We start from the raw sequence: 17,114 nt of genomic DNA on the forward strand, positions 1-17,114 counted from the left end.
ATTTCTTTCTTTTGTTGCTGGAAATTGAATTGGGAGAATGAGGATCAAAATGATAATAGGTGATAAGGGACTGGCAATATGCTGTTCACAAGACGTACCTGGATGCAATGTTCAGTGTTCTCTTTGTAGGAAAGCATGGCCCCCCTTTTCTTCGGCCTGGCTATCTTGGTGCACCACTCACGCCCTAGATAGGCCTAACAGGAAGGTAGGTGGTGGGACATCCGTCCGTCACGTCTACCAGCCAACTGAGACAGAATTCAGGTGGGTTGCTTGGGGGTTGGAAGTCAGCTTAACCCCCCACGATCAAGGCAAATCCTGGAAAACAAGCATACAGCCAGCAGAGGGGTCACAGGAAAGAGAGCTTAAGATATAGGTCTAAGAAGTACCAATCTGCCTACATCCTTCCCTTTGAGATACGTCCCTAAAGCTGACAAAAGACTCTTTTTTTTTCCCCAACTGGGGACTCCCTATCTCTAGCTGGCGGGTTTTGGGTTTCCCGCGGTTACTAAAAATCAGCTGATATTTGGAAGAAATGGCTGCCGTTTTCCAAATCAAATTAATTCATTGATATCTGGGTAGACGAACGATCTATAAACGTCACAATATATATATATATATATATATATATATATATATATATATATATAGATATGGATATATATATATATATATATAATATATATACTATATATATATATATATCTAAAATAAATATATCTATATATATGCATCTATGAGTATATGTATATATATATATTATATATATATATCTATATTATATATATATATATAGTAATATATATATCTAGATATATATACATAATATAATATATATATATATATCTCGGGGTATGTATATATATATAATATATATATATATATACTATATATCTATATATACATATATATATATACAACTATATACTATATCATATATATCTACTATACATATATATATATATATATATATATAATTATATATATACTATATATATATATATATAGATATATATATATGCATATACACACAGTAGTAGAAGTAGTATTAGTTGTTGAAATTATTAAGCAAATTTTTGCTACTAATAATGATGTATTGAAAGAAAACAATGTTCTATTATTCATATCCATGTGGGGGGTCCTGGCCACATGACCATGTGCCCCCCCCTTAAATCTGCCACTGACTGAAAGGTGTAGAGCTAGAAAAGGGCTAGCAATTACTTGCAGTATCAGAGTACCAGGGATGGGTAGAGTGCAAATGTGTTACTTCAAGGCTGTTATAAGGCTTAATGTTCTATTAATGAATGTGTGTAGTCTAGGAATGGGAAAGATTGAAATAAAAAAAATGAATTACGTATTTGGTGAGAGTTTGAAACTCGGTGTGGCTGTGTTCAAAATATGGGAGGGTGGTTGCAGGAGTAGGTGAGACAAAGAGTAATTACTTTGTTGGTAGGAGAGTCTTGTGAAAAAGGGTCAAGAAAAAAATTCATTACTGGAAATGCTTGGTATCCAATAAAAAATTTGTATGAGTGTACTTGTGAAAGAGAAGACTACATGGAAGAGTAATTTAATGTAAGTAAAGAATCACAATAAGAGTAGCTGGAGGTATATCTGATAATTTATTTAGTTGATTCAGAAGTTGAGATAGATGTGAGTTGAAGAGGAATGGGTGAAAATTTGGTTGTAAATGTAACTATTGCAAGTGAGTTAAATAAGAAGGAAGTGAGGATAACATATTAGGAGAAATTGGATTAACTGTGGACTACGATTAAGTACATAGGAATGGAATGAGTATTTGGGAAGTACATACTATGTTAAATTCAAAGCTGAATTCGTAGGCATATCACGAAGTGGATGTTATTTAGGAGGGTAGGAAGAAGAAATAAAAATAAAAAATGGTAGGATAATGAAATAAAAGATCTAGTTAAGGGAAAAAGATTTCTTAAGGAAGATAAGAACTTTTTCTACAGGGATTTAAATGCAGAGAGAAAGGTTAATGGTCAACTGGAACACAGAAAAAGACATCGTGGAACCTCGACATACAAAAGTCCCTACTTAGGAAAGATCCAAGTTTGCGAAAGCAAAGACAAAGATTTTTTTGCTTCTGTATACGAAAATAATTCAGGTTGCGAAAGGGTAGAATCTGAGATTCGCCCAGACCACTGAGAACAATTTTAAAGCTCGTGCGCTGCCAACTGAGTAGACTTGCCACCATCCTCCCGCTCTCCCATTGGTTCCTGATGCTAGTCTCTGCCGTAAGATCCTGCTCTCCTATTGGTCAGCATCTGTCCCATCATGCCTCCATTTTTTGTGGCAGCGTTATGGTAAACACTGGAATTCGTTCGTTCACATATATTTAGTTTGTTAATGTAAATTCGTGTTAGTGATTTCGCTTTCGTTGTACTGTAAATTACTTTATCATGTTGTGTATGAAATTAATTACTTACGTTATGAGCCATGGGTCCCAAGAATGTTGCTGAAGTTCACAGAAAGAAGAGAATGCTTTCTATGGAGAACGAAGATGGAGATAATCAAGAAGTGTTAATGTTTTCTGCCATTTGTTAATGTGTTTCGTAAAGTTTAGTGTTAATGTTTTCTGCCATTTTTTAATGTGTTTTGTAAAGTTAAGTGTTCATGTTTTCTGCCATTTGTCTCTGTCGCCACTTTCGGAGATCGCCTCACTCAAAAGGTAAGGTTCCAAATTTTACTACATATGTACGTACATGTATGTACAGTATTTCTTGTACCATGTACACTAATACACTTTATTTATAGGTACGTACTACAATAAAGGTTATGTTAGGTATTGAATGGTCCAAATTGTTGTATTTCATTGTTTATTGGTCAATATAGCTTTATTATCAAATTAACTGTGGAGTTTTTGTAGGGCTTGGAACGAATTAGACAATTTACATGTAAAACATAGTTCAAGATACGAAAAAATCAGGTTACGAAGGCCGCTTCAGAATGGATTAATTTCGTATCCTGAGGCACTACTGTAACTGGAGAGATATCTGAACTGAATGCTGTGTAGGGTTAATGGAGTGAGGACTTTCAATATTAGTTGAATTCTGAAGTCAGATAATAGACACAACTGAATGACTTTAGTGAAAAATGATTGGGTAACGTTGACAGTGTGTGTTAAGTGACCTTTGAGGATGTAAGGAGGGCAATTAGAGTTTGAAGAATGGAAAGACACCAAGAATTGATGGGATTGCAAGCAAGATATAGCATGATGATGAAGTGTTATTAAGTGGGTGATCAAGGTTTGTAAGATAAGTATGGAGGAGGAAAAGGTTCTGAAGGAATGGGTGACAGAATTAATTATCCCACTGTATGAAGGCAAAAGTTTCAGAGGTAACTATAAAAATTATGATGGCTTGTTGTTGCTTACCTCACTATCCTAGGGAAGGTGTATGGTAGGATTGTGATTCAAAAGGTAAAACAAATGACAGAAGACCATTGTTGGTTTGGACAAGCAAGAGGGTTTGTTGGTCAAGTTTTTGTCATGAAGTGTGACATGAAGAGGGAGAAGTTGTATATGCCATACAATAACTACTATAAACACTGGTGAGGCGGTGTCGTGTTTAGAATGTGTGGTATGTTGAAACTGATTTACATTTTTATGAGATAACTGTAGTGGCTTAGGATCTGTAGGCAAGGAAGTGACTGATTTGGTTTAGTTAGTCAGAGATAAGGTTGAGCTACGACTCCATTATTGTTAAATATCTTCATGGATGGAATGATATGATAAATCAAGAAAAGGACAGTAAATGTAGATACAGAGTTAGGGGATAAGAAAATGAGTTATGATTAGCTAGTGGTATGGGTGAAATCTGCAGATGATACAGTCCTAACTGGAGGTAGTAAATAATCCCACGTGCTCCCATAAAAAAGTTCTAGATCCGCCACTGGGTGGAAGAAGCAATAGCAACAGTTGATTTATACAATTTTGTGGGAATAAATATAATGAATGATGGGAGTATGAGAGAAAAGGGAGCAGGATATGGTTAAGAGATTATGTATGGAAACCAAGGTGGCAATGTGTGAAGCAACTGTTGAACCAACTCTCCCTTATGGAAGTGAAGTGTGAATGAAGAAAAAAATGCTGAGGTTGTTAAGATGAACTATTTATGTAACTCGCATGGTATGAGAAGAGTTGGTAGTGAAAAATGTGGAGACACTTTGAAGAGGCAAAAAATTTGAGGTATTGTTATGCGCACGGACGAGCACACACAATGAGAGATCCCAGGTGTCGGCGTACGCAATTAAACGGGTATTCACCTTATTTTATTTATTTATTTTTTTTTTTTTTTTTGTCACTCAAAAAAAAGTTTTGTCACTATAGCGCAGCAAGCTGGTTGGTAACAATCGCATGACTTCTAGTCGTTGCTTCCGGGGTTAGCCGGCTGGTCTTCATAAACAATAAGGATCAAATCAACCTTGAAACTCACGAGATTTTCATCTTTATCGTCGATTGGTTTTCCGATCGTCGACCTCAGCCTAAAAAATAAGAAAAAAAAAAATAGGGGAAAAATCGGTAGGTTATTCCGTAATGATTATTGCCTTGGTACTTTTTTTTTTTATTATTCTTCTTATATAACTGCAGGCGTGGGTTTTCTGATTGCATGTTTTGGCGAGCGCAAAGTTCGAACTGTAAAAGTGGCCGCTAGGAATCCGAGGCATTGTTTAGATTGCAGTCTGATTGTCGAACCGGATTCGAATTTATCATCATAGCATTTGCGCTTTACCGCTAGTGCCAAGTCACGCTTAAATAACTGTAAGGCTGCGTTCACAAAGGGCGTTTTTAACCGCGGCACGCACACACACGCATATATATATATATATATATATATATATATCTATATATATCATATATATGATATATATATATATATATAATATATACATTATATATAATAAATATATTAATTATAATAATAATTTTAAATTTATATATATATATATATATATATATATATATACATACACATATACCACAGGAATATGAGTCAGAAATCCAAGCGCTTTCGTTGTCTTAGTAAAGACGAAAGCTCTTGGATTTCTGACTCATTTTCCAGTAGTATTCGCTTATTTAATGAAGTCATGCGCATCTACTGTGATTTTTTAAGCAGATATATATACATATATATATATATATATATATATATATATATAATATATATATATATATATATATATTATATATATCACACACACACACACACACACATATATAGGCTATATCTATATATATATATATATATATATATATATATATATATATATATATATATATATATATATACATACATACTACTCATATACATACCTCCAACTTCCGGAGCAACAGCTTGAAGAACAATCCAAGGCAGGTCAGGGAAAGAAAGGCACTATACATATGCATTTTATTAAAATATATGCCGACGTTTCACAACTCCACATAGTTGCATTTTCTAGTCTGCAAACAAGCGAACATGGCAATCAATAAACTGATAAAATCCGAATTACCTATTATAATTAAATTAAAACATTCAGAATATAATTACTAAAACATTTACTTAAAGAACAAGCAAGTGGCTGGTGACAACCTACCCAGAAGGAAGTTACAAACAAACTACTGTACTCGTGTAGAGTTACAACGAGAGAGAAGAGAGAGAGAGAGAAACAATAACAAACATACAGACAGAAAAAAGCAGCTTGACAAGACCATCAGGCAATAAACAATTGTGTGGATGACGTCTGGAAGAGCACATAATGGACACCTGCCCTTACCCTTCCTCCTTTATTTTATAAAAGTTATGTTGATGACACGTTTCTCTCACTTAAACAAGATTTTAATGCAGGCTATTTCTTGGACTTCGTCAGTACCCAACACCCTAACATGAAATTTACGCTAGAAAAAGAATCTAACAGTAAACTCCAATTTTTGGACGTTCTTGTATCAAAGATCTTGGTAGGATTCTACCCAGGTATATAACGTAAAAGTACGTTTACGGGTTTGGGTATGAATTTTCATAGCTCGTGTTATTTCAGATTTAAATTAAACGCTGTTTCTACCCTCCTCCACAGGGTTTTTACTCTGTCAATCTAATTGGCTGACTTTTCATGAAGAAATAACAACTCTTTCAAACTATTTCAGGAACAGCTGCTTTCCATCAAAACTATTCTTCAAACAGTTAAATAATATGTTGAATACGAAGATGACGCCACCTCCACTATGTTATATTGTCCCTAAAATGAATTTGTACGCGGCATTCCCCTACATACAAGATGACACTTTCAGAAAGAAATTTCTAACCATCATCCAAAAGGAATTACCGGCCCTCAACATGAAACTCATTCCGATGAATCCCCGAACAGTTGGCTCTCTCTTCAAGTTCAAAGACAAGCTCAGTCCTTTGTTTACATCCAACGTTATATGTAAGTACAAGTGTCCCAGATGTAGTTAGGGGATCTATGTCGGATGTATGAAGAGGCTGATGCGAGTGCGCTTTGATGCTCACAGAGGGGTCGGCTTTAGAACTGGGAGCAGATTGTCCAGCCCTAAACAATCTAATATCAGAAACCATTCAAAAATATGTAAAACTTTTATAGACAATAAAGATTTTTCAATAATAGGACAGGTACAAAAAGAAAACGATTTAACAATACTGAAATCCATTATTCTCAAATTGACCGTACCACCGTTAAACTCCCAAACGTCATCCGCACAATTTATATTGCCTGATGTTCTTGTCAAGCTACTTTTCTCTGTATGTTTGTTTCTCTCTCTCTCTCTCTCTCTCTCTCTCTCTCTCTCTCGTTGTAACTCTACACGAGTACAGTAGTTTGTTTGTAACTTCCTTCTGGGTAGGCTGTTACCAGCCACTTGCTTGTTCTTTAAGTAAATGTTTAGTAATTATATTCTGAATGTTTTAATTTAATTATGATATGTAATTCGTTTATTGATTGCCATGTCCGCTTGGTTGGAGCCTAGAAAATGCAACTAGGCGGAGTTGTAAAACGTCGGCATATATTTTAAGAAAATGCATATAGATAGTGCCTTTCCCTGACCTGCCTTGGATATAGTTATATATATATATATATATATATATATATATATATATATATATATATATATATATATATATATATATATTGTGACAAAGTGCCCAGTATCTGGTTACTACACTTAGCATTCATGAATTGTTACCTCACAACAGCCAGACACCTGAACCCTCATCACAGGTACTAAACGACTGAATACTCTAAAGGCAACAGTGATCCCTTTATAACTTACCAGTATTGCAGAAAAATCAGAGTAAGTCCATCAAAACAGGTGTGAGGTAATCTTGCAAGTAATTAAATTAATCAAAGGGCATCACTCCATCAACAACTTTAAAAGTCTAAGTATTTCCCTGATTTCGGAAGTCTAAGTACTTCCCTGGTTCAAGCTCACTTCAAGTAAATTGAAGGAAAACAGATCAATTACCACTCTATGTTTCTACCTAAGCTAAATATAATCATAAATAAATACTGGTGTAACGAAACACTTATAAAAATTTTAAAATACAAAGATTTATTATTAGACTCAAAATTATAAGTGAAATTCACAATATCAAGGAAAATTACTGTTACTTGAAAACAAAGTAAAGTTTAATTAATTCTTGAATCAATTAAGTAAAATTAAATCAAAATTAATTTTTCACAAAATTCAAGAAAAGTAATTCAATCAAAATTCAAAAGTGTTAGGTAGTACTTAAAATTTTAAATTAATTCACAAGTGCTAAATAACAATAAAACTTGAAAAGAATTCTAAGTAAATGCAGATTAATTCACAAGTGTTAAATTTAACTAAATGGGCAACAATTAATTAATGAAAATAACTAAGTTAATTAAATTGTGAATGTAAACGAAAACACAGAAAAATGTGGAAAGTACCAAAATTGAAAAAAGTACTTATCACACAGAATATAAAACAAAAACACACACTTCAATAAGAAAATGGATAAATGCACTAAAAATAAACACTTCAATAAGAAAATGGATAAATGCACTTCAAATGAAACAAACACAAAAATTTGCAATGTGTAAAAACTGAAATTGTTTCACTCAAATCATTGTAATTATTAGTAATTAGTTGCAACTAATAAAAATATAACACACTTTACCTTTACCAATTTTCTTTCTTTGCTGCAGCTTGTTTCACAATTTCCCAAAAATAGGCGCCGTTACATGCTAGTATAATGTTTGTTCAGATTCCACAAAAACACTAAATAACTCAAAAAAATATCAAATCTGAAATCTACAAGTACGAGTGACCAATTTACGTTACGTTAATATAATCTCAAGTATGTCGAGAGAGAGAGAGAGAGGAGGTCTGAACGCTATGCGGTTCTAAGTTACAATGAAAAACTCTTCCTTACGAAAGCTGGACAGTGGAGATAGCACAAAACGTTTTGGGCAATGAGAAAGATGATGCAATGCTTCTAGTAACTTCGAAAATGATGCAACTTTACAAGAAAAAAATCATGAAATCTGCACGTGGTTTTGGCAAAGACTGACGCGTATGAAACGAGTATGCAGTCATGTATGTACTAGCTCAACAAAGACACATACCCGATCAAAACAGACTCAAGCAAAAGTCCCTATCAGACGTGATGACAGGATTCCCAAAACACAACGAAGACCTTGAGGTCTCTAATCAAACGTGTTGACAGATTAGGGAAGCAAACGGAGATCTCGAGTTCCTCTTATCTAGAGGCGATGACACAATAGGGAAGCAATTCTAGTTTCGAACGGACAAAGATAATCTCTCTCTTTTTCTTTACATTCTACGTTGAATACTCTTTTACATTATGTTATGCAAAATCTGAACACACATTTTAAAACATCCTACAACTTCAACTAGCTAAGGAATCTGAAAAAAATGTTGCAAAACTCTACATATAATATTTTATACAGTCAAAGAGGGGATATATGCCTTTTGAAAGTAGCAATATATATATAATATATATATATATATATATATATATATATATATATATATATATATATATATATCGTCCTTAAATCTACGGTAGAAAGGAGAAAGGAAAGTGAAACAGAGACTTGGAAAAAGCACTTTCGCAGTTTATCCTACATTTTCGAGTTCACACTAAATATAAAAGTTGTTGTTGTTGTTTAAGAATAAGCCAGCTTGTGCTGGCGCGGGCTCTTGCTCCTGGAGCAGCCCGTAGCTGGATTATCTGTAAAAATACAAAAACAGTCCTTTTGGCGGTAAATATAAAAGAAGTTGACAGGCCTTTATATACAAAAACAGAAAGAGGAGGCGGGGTTACAGTTTATTAATGTTCTTTGAGTAGATGAGAAAAGGCGAGGGTTACGAGTTTATTAATGTTCTTTGAGTAGATGAGATAAGGAAAGAGGATCAAGGTATAATCCTGGGCGGAGATTTGCATTCCTTGTTGACGTCCCTTCGATAAAGATGGTCTCCAACAGGTTCCTTTTTCGTTATCTTTGACCCTGTAGATTATCGAGGAATTATCCCAGTTAATAGCATGGCCTGTCTTAAGCCAATGGCCTTCAATGCCATTATTAGTTGATCCTCTTGAAACGGCATATTTGTGCTGAGAACGTCCTACATTTAGCCCTTTAGAAGTCTGCCCAACATTAAATCTTATTACATTCTTTACAAGGAGTACTGTATAATATATTGTTTGAGTTTGGAGGATTATTCTTAATTAGTTTATTCTTCAAAATATTATTATATTTAAATACTAAGTTAATATCAATAGTTTTTAAAAGAGGTACAGCAGGAATGAAATTAGTATGGAATGGTATACAGAGAATATTTTTAAATTCTTTGTTGACACTTTTTTTTTTTTTGCTTTATTTCTACGAGGTTCCAAAAATGTGGAGGGTAACGTAATGAATCTCCTATATTTTCAATAATTTTAAATTTTAAAAACTCCGGACTGCAAATTCTAAGAGCTCTGGCATGCATACTGGAAAATGTTTACATCTTTATTTGTCTAGAATGGTTAGAGTCAAAATGAATATATGACAAGTTATTCGTTGGTTTCCTATATACTTTGAAACTAAAATTGGTGTGATTTCTAATAACTAAGACATCCAAATATTGTATAATTATTATTGTCTTCGTATTCTATTGTGAATTTTGTGGATGGTACAAGATTATGAATTGTCTGCAGGAAATCAGGAATATTTACATTTTCTTTTATAATACAAAAACAATCACCTATATATCTAACCAAAATTACCTCAGAAAATAAATTTCTTGGAATAAGTCTAGATTCAAAACATTCCATGTAGATATTAGACAAGAGTGGTGAAAGAGGGTTACCCATGGCCATACCAAATAGTATTTGTTCATAAACAAAAATTAGTATTGAAAGTGAATTTACAATTTTTTTATACAAAGGGACGCCAAATTAATAATAGCAATAGTAGGTAATTCTAGATTATACGAGTACAAGCGTTGTGATAAATACTGAAGTAAGTCTTCAATAGGAACTTTAGTGAATTAAGATGTTTAGTGAATTAAGATTTTACATCAAAACAGGTTAATTTGTCTGTACTGGATAAATCAGTATGGGAGAGTCTAGCACAGAAATCAACAGAGTTTTGTAAATGGGAATTTGAAATAGTACCCAGGATAGGTGATAGTAGTTGAACTAGATATTGAGAAAGTTTATAGCTAATAGAACCGGTTGAACTGATAACGGGACGAATAGGGAAGTCTCTTTTATGGGTCTTGATTAATCCTTACATGTAAGGTAAAGATTGGGCGATCGTCGTCACATTCTCTTTTATTGAACTGAATTCCTTTAGTGTCGTTTTTATTTTAGCAGTTACGTATAATTTATCTAAATGGCTTGTAAAAATTCTTACACCTTTGGTAGGATACATTTCTAACACGAATGTGAAAAACAATGGTGATTTTATAAACAAATTGAATAGTTTAAATAGTTTGATTTTAATATGGTTACTTTTGATGTTGTCTCTTTACTTACAAAAGAGCCTGTAGATGATTTACTTGAATTTTTTGGAGGATGAATTAGAACATCATGATATTCCCCTACATGGAATTTTTTGAGACAAATCTCTTACCAAGATTTTTGCCTCAAAAAGTTATATGGTTTAGGTATGTGGATGATATTTTCTGTATTTGGCCAATTCATGAAAATCTCCAGGAATTCCTTAATAATCTCAATAATTTAGTCCCTTCTATAAAATTTACTGTAGAGGAAGAAAGAAATTGTAATTTGAATTTTCTTGATGTAACTATCCGTAGAAATGATAGAAATTTCACCTTTTCAAACTTTCGGAAATCAACTAACATTTCCTCTTTTGTTCATTACTACTCCAATCACCACCAAAATGTTAAATTCTCTGTTTTTTCTGGGATGTTCCTAAGGGCTTTACGTGTCTGTTGCCCGCAGTTTATTGATGCTGAGATTAAAACTATTTATGATACTGCATTGAAACTTAAATACCCAAGGACTTTTGTAGATGTGGCATGCAAAAGAGCTATAAAAACATTTTATTTAACTAATGACAAACTTGAATTTAGTAAGCATAACATTCTAAAATTACCCTATGATGAAAGGGTTTTTAGAAATTCCTAGAATTTTAAAGATTTTTAACATAAATGTTGTTTTCAGTAATATTAATGTCAAGAGTTTAGTAATAAAAAATTCTAAAGATTTTCCAGGCTGCATATATGAAATCCCTTGCAAAAAGTGTGATAAAGTCTATTACGGACAGACCGCTAAATCTCTTTCACAACGTCTCAAACAGCACCAATATTCTGTGAGAACTGGGCAAATATCGAATGCATTATTCGTACATATGAGAGATTTAGATCATCCTATTAACTGGAGTCAAGCAAGAGAACTTAATCCCATGTACTGACACAGTTAAAAGTAATATCATTGAATCTTGTTTCATCAAGTCAAATAATAGAAATGTTCTAAATTTAAGTCTTGGTTTATTTAAACTTGATGCCTTCATAATGAAAAAAAATTGTAGATAAATATAAGCAACAAAATTAATATATTCAGTTTTTACATGTTTTGGACTACACGGATACTTTGTAGTTTCTGTTAAGGTTAAATCTATGTTTAGGTTTGTGACCGGGTGATATCCGATAATCCTGGATTATCTCTTTAATTTTTACCTTTTTGACAATTAACCATCTGGTATTCTTGATCTTGTTGTTTACCTGATAACTTTCTCTCCCAATGTATTTCATTCGTTCCTTGACAATGTCTTAGTAAAGACGAAAGCACTTGGATTTCTGACTATCATTTTCCTGTGGTATTCGCTTATTTAATGAAGTCACGTGCATCTAATGTGATCTTTTTTAAGCATATATATATGTATATATACACATATATATATATATATATATATATAGATATATATATATATATATATATATATTTATATATATATATATATATATATAATATATATATATATATATATATATATATATATATATATATATAAATAAAAGTTTTTTGCCACGAAACCTTTATTTATACATAGCATCACGTTTTATATACTTCGTGATCAAGTTATTCATACTATATATATATATATATATATATATATATTATATATATATATATAATATATGTATATATATATTTCTTTGCTGCTATTGTCTCGACGATTTCCTGATGATGATCCTTCGTTTGCTTCTCTCCGTTCTCTTCCTCCTGGAAATTCGACTTCGGAATGTCCGTCATTTCGCTCAACTCCTTAGGACTACTCCCCGGCTGTCTTGAAGACTGCAAGGAAGTTGGAGAAATGTACACTAAAGTGGGAAAAAGCCAAATGCGACCTGGATTACTTTTCTCTCTGCCAACTAAATAAAGTCTACCCAAGATTCGTTAGATTTAAACCTGATAAAACCTCGTTGTACCATACTGAATTCTACTGCGATGCCATGGATGAGCTACTTTCTAGAGAGATACTATCCCACAAACAACGCTTTTCGGATGAGCAGAGGATTTGCTGTCAACAACTTCATTACCAATTATTCCCATTGTTATCTACTATTGATTTGATTGTATTTAATAAAAAAAATTGTTCTTTAAAAGTATTGATGAATTTTTTACCAAACTCCAAGCTCGTCATCAGAGAAAATTATGATTTATCAAGAAGAGAGGAATTTCTCCTCTCTCTGGGCCTTGAGTTTTGTGTTCACTCTTTTAGACCTAGTTTTGTGCAGTTTTATTTTTCTTTTGAAGTATTATTTCAACGACTCAAGAGTGTCAATTTTATATATTTGAATATGAGTAAAATTCAGCAAAAACTATCAGTCCTGTTAAATGACAACTATAGAAAATTGAAGGTTAAGTGGGCTCCTTACTTTAGGAGAGAAGACTGAAATTCTAAAGAACTTAGGTAAGAATGAAAATCTTGTGGTTTGCAAACCCGATAACGGCAAAGGAGTGGTCATTCTCAATAAAAAGGATTACATTGAAAAAATTAATACTAGATTGATAAGGGGAACCGTACAGATTCCCGAAAGCTATCTTTTCTGTTTTAAACTTAAATATATGTACATTTACATAACTGTGGATTTGTTTCTCCGAATACTATATCATTGGATGATTCCAAATTTAGACTAATTGGTGAATCTAACTTCATGGATATATATAAAAAGGAGGATAAGATCAACCGATTCCTAAGGAAGCTAAAACAAGAAGGTATTATTTCTGATGAGACTTTTCGTGACCTATTTGTGACAGGGTCCTCTTTTGGAGTGCTCTATGGGCTCCCAAAAATACATAAAACTGGTATCCCTTTGAGACCAATTATGGCAGCATACAACTGCCCTTCATATAATATATGTAAATTTTTGGTACAAATTTCAACAAAGTTCAGTAATTCACAATGTACAAATAAAAATGGTTTCGAATTCCAGCGTGACATTATTTCACAGGAAGGTGATTTGGTGATGAGCAGCCTGGATGTCGAGTCCTTATTTACAAATGTACCAGTGTCAGGATAAAGAAGTTTTCTGTGGTTTTAGTAAGATTAATTTTTAAAATTTACTTAAACTTGTAGTGCAAGACTCTACCTTTATTTTTAATGGTAAACTCTTTCTGCAGGCAGAAGGAGTAACCATGGGTTCTCCTTTGGGCACCATGTTTGCAGATATTTTTATGGGACATCTGGAAAGACGTTTCTTAAAAGATTGCCTTTCCAATTTTCAACCGGCTTACTATAAGAGATGTGTCGATGACACTTTTGCCCTTTTCAGACACCAATGGCATTGTAAACTGTTTTTGGATTATGTAAATAATATTCATCCCAATATTCGTTTTACCTCGGAAGAAGAGCAAAACAACACCTTAGGTTTTTTGGATGTTAAAGTCACTCGTATTGACCATCAATTCAATACATCTGTTTTTCGAAAAAGTACTTTCACAGGACTAGGCAGCAACTTCTTTAGTTCGTGTTTCTCTCAATTTAAGGCCATTGCAATAACCACACTTGTTTTTAGAGCCCTAAAATATACATCAGATTGGATTGCCTTCCATCATGAAATAGTTTTTAGTAGAATATTTTTCAAAAAATTTTTTTCCAAAAGGACTTGTACATAGAATTGTCAACAACATTCTTACCAAATCAAAGATGGAATAAGTGTTAAATTTTAATGTTCCAAAACTTACCATGTTTGCTACAATAACTTTCTTTTCACTCTGACAGATTACAACAAGGACGGTAAAAATCATTGAGAACGAATTGGCTTCCTCAAGCTCAATCTTATTCCTATGAATCCGAAAAAGATCAATGGCTTTTTTATTTTAAAGATAAACTGCAGGACATCATGAGGTATAACATTATATACAAATATGAATACCCAAGATGTCTTGAAGTTACGTTGGTTCCTCGCGCAGGTTAATGTAGGTTCGCTATTACAGCCACATGGGATTAAGTTTGTTTGTTTGTATGGTGCTTTTACGTTGCATGGAACCAGTGGTTATTCAGCAACGGGTCCAACGGCTTTACGTGACTTCCGAACCAAGTCGAGAGTGAACTTCTATACACACCTCTCACTCCTCATTGGAATGGCCGAGAATCGAACCCGCGACCACCGAGGTGGGACGCCAACACCATACCAACCACACCCCTGAGGCGCTTCACATGGGATTAAGCTATAGGACAGGATCTAGAATTTCGAACCCTGAATTTCCAAATATCAGAATACACGCATCAAAATGCAAAATTCCCACCGAAAAGAGCCAGTTTTCCATTATTGGCACTACCAGCCAAACTACATGCTTGACTATTCTTGAGTCGTTATATATATAAAGCACCTCTCTCCCACTTTGAATGCAAATACCTCTGCCGCCTCTATCTCTACTTGATCTTTCCTCCTTTTTTACTCTAGATTTTGTACATAGTTTTAATTTTTTATGTAATGTTTTTTTATGTGTAATTTAATGAATGTGATGTATTTTGCTTATGTTATTATTAATTGCAGACTGAGGATGTGCTGACGTCAGAGCGAAACGTCTCTTATTGTAATAAACTATGACCCTTTTCCTGCTAGATTATGTTGGTGCTTCCTTTGCTGCTTTTGACTCGAAAATTTCCTTATATATATTATATTATTTAATTATATATATAATATACTATATATATATTATATATTATATTATATGTTTACATGATAGACATAATTTTTGTTTATTTGTAACATTGTGCCCAATTTAAGAGGGCGAGAAGGAAAATTTTAGAATTATTTTAGAATATTTAAGAAATTTTTCGATGATCTGTTAGATCTAATCAAGGTATGACATATCGAAGATCAACACCTCGATGAGGGATTCCATGTGCCAAGAACAAAAACTTGTCATATCATTAAGGCGAGTCCTTTATTATGAACAGTGGTATTGGAGGAAATGTGTTATATATATAAATCAATCAACTATTTCCCTTTTAAAAAATGCCATATATTTATTCATTTTATTTCCCAGTTACATACCGTATATATTGCTGGGTGCTTTTCAATTCAATCCCTCTCCATAGTTTACATTGGCATTGACAACAATGCAATAGTGTGTGTGACTGTGAGTACGGGGACCAAGCAAGGGTTGCTATGGTAACGCACAATCTCTTTTATCATTGGCCGACACACAGCCAATGATGGCGCCTGCTGTCCTCAAAACGGGCGGTTCACCGGTGTGTGTGTGTGAACGATGCCATTCACTTGTATCTCGTAGCCTAAGTAAATGTAATATCCTCCTATTTTGTCAAGGGTGCGTTTACTTGTTATCCTATAATATAACTGAATTGGAGTTTTCCTGTGTGCGCAATCGCAAAACAGAAAAAATGAAATGTATATCATATTCCTTATCCAGGGTGAATCGAGTGACAATTACTATAATGGTATCGTTGCTAGGGGCGTAGCCAGCGCTCTACTTTTCTTTTTGTGGGTTGTGTGAATCCTTTGGGTTAAGGGAATGTTTGGGTAGGGGGTCCCCGGCATTGTAGGACTATATTATAGTGTGAACTTAATGCAGCTGTCTGAATGATTGCTAAACAGGTTTTGAAATAATATAAGTAATACTTATAATAATATAAAATGGTAAAAATAGTACGCAGGTTTTAGAAAGCCATTGCCAGGAATTGCCATTGCAATATTTGAAAACCGCACATTTACAAACACACACACACACACACACACACAAAGTCACACACGGGGATGTGTGTGGTGTTGTCCATGTAGAATAAACAGAGGCGACGTGACGGGGCGGGGGCGGGGGGTGTGGGATATGCTCCGGGGCTCATCTCTGAGGGGGCACCAAATTGAAGTTTGGAAGACATCTATTTTGGGGGGAATGGGGTGATGAAACCCGTAAATTAGAATCTAAGTTTTTATTAGTTTTCAGTACATAATATTTTATATTTAATGAATATTGACTTCTATTAATGTTCATTATATATAAATGTAACCTTTATGTGTTAATTACTCTACTATCAAATTTTATTACGTACTTATAAAATAAGTGGTTCAGTGACTTCGAGTCAGTGCAAAGATTTGTATAGTTACCCCCATCAATCAAATGTTTCGTTTTCATTCGTGA

The 17,114-nt window shown here is 33.6% G+C and overlaps 1 protein-coding gene across 1 annotated transcript in view; it reads left to right on the top strand.

Moving 5' to 3' along the window:
- The window catches only part of LOC135217471 (uncharacterized), a 46,717-nt gene that overhangs the window by 16,817 nt on the left and 12,786 nt on the right, over positions 1-17,114 (top strand). The gene's annotated exons all lie outside the window — the stretch shown is intronic.

The sequence above is a fragment of the Macrobrachium nipponense genome, chromosome 7 (genome assembly GCF_015104395.2).
Source record: "Macrobrachium nipponense isolate FS-2020 chromosome 7, ASM1510439v2, whole genome shotgun sequence".
NCBI classification, from domain to species: Eukaryota; Metazoa; Arthropoda; class Malacostraca; order Decapoda; family Palaemonidae; genus Macrobrachium; species Macrobrachium nipponense.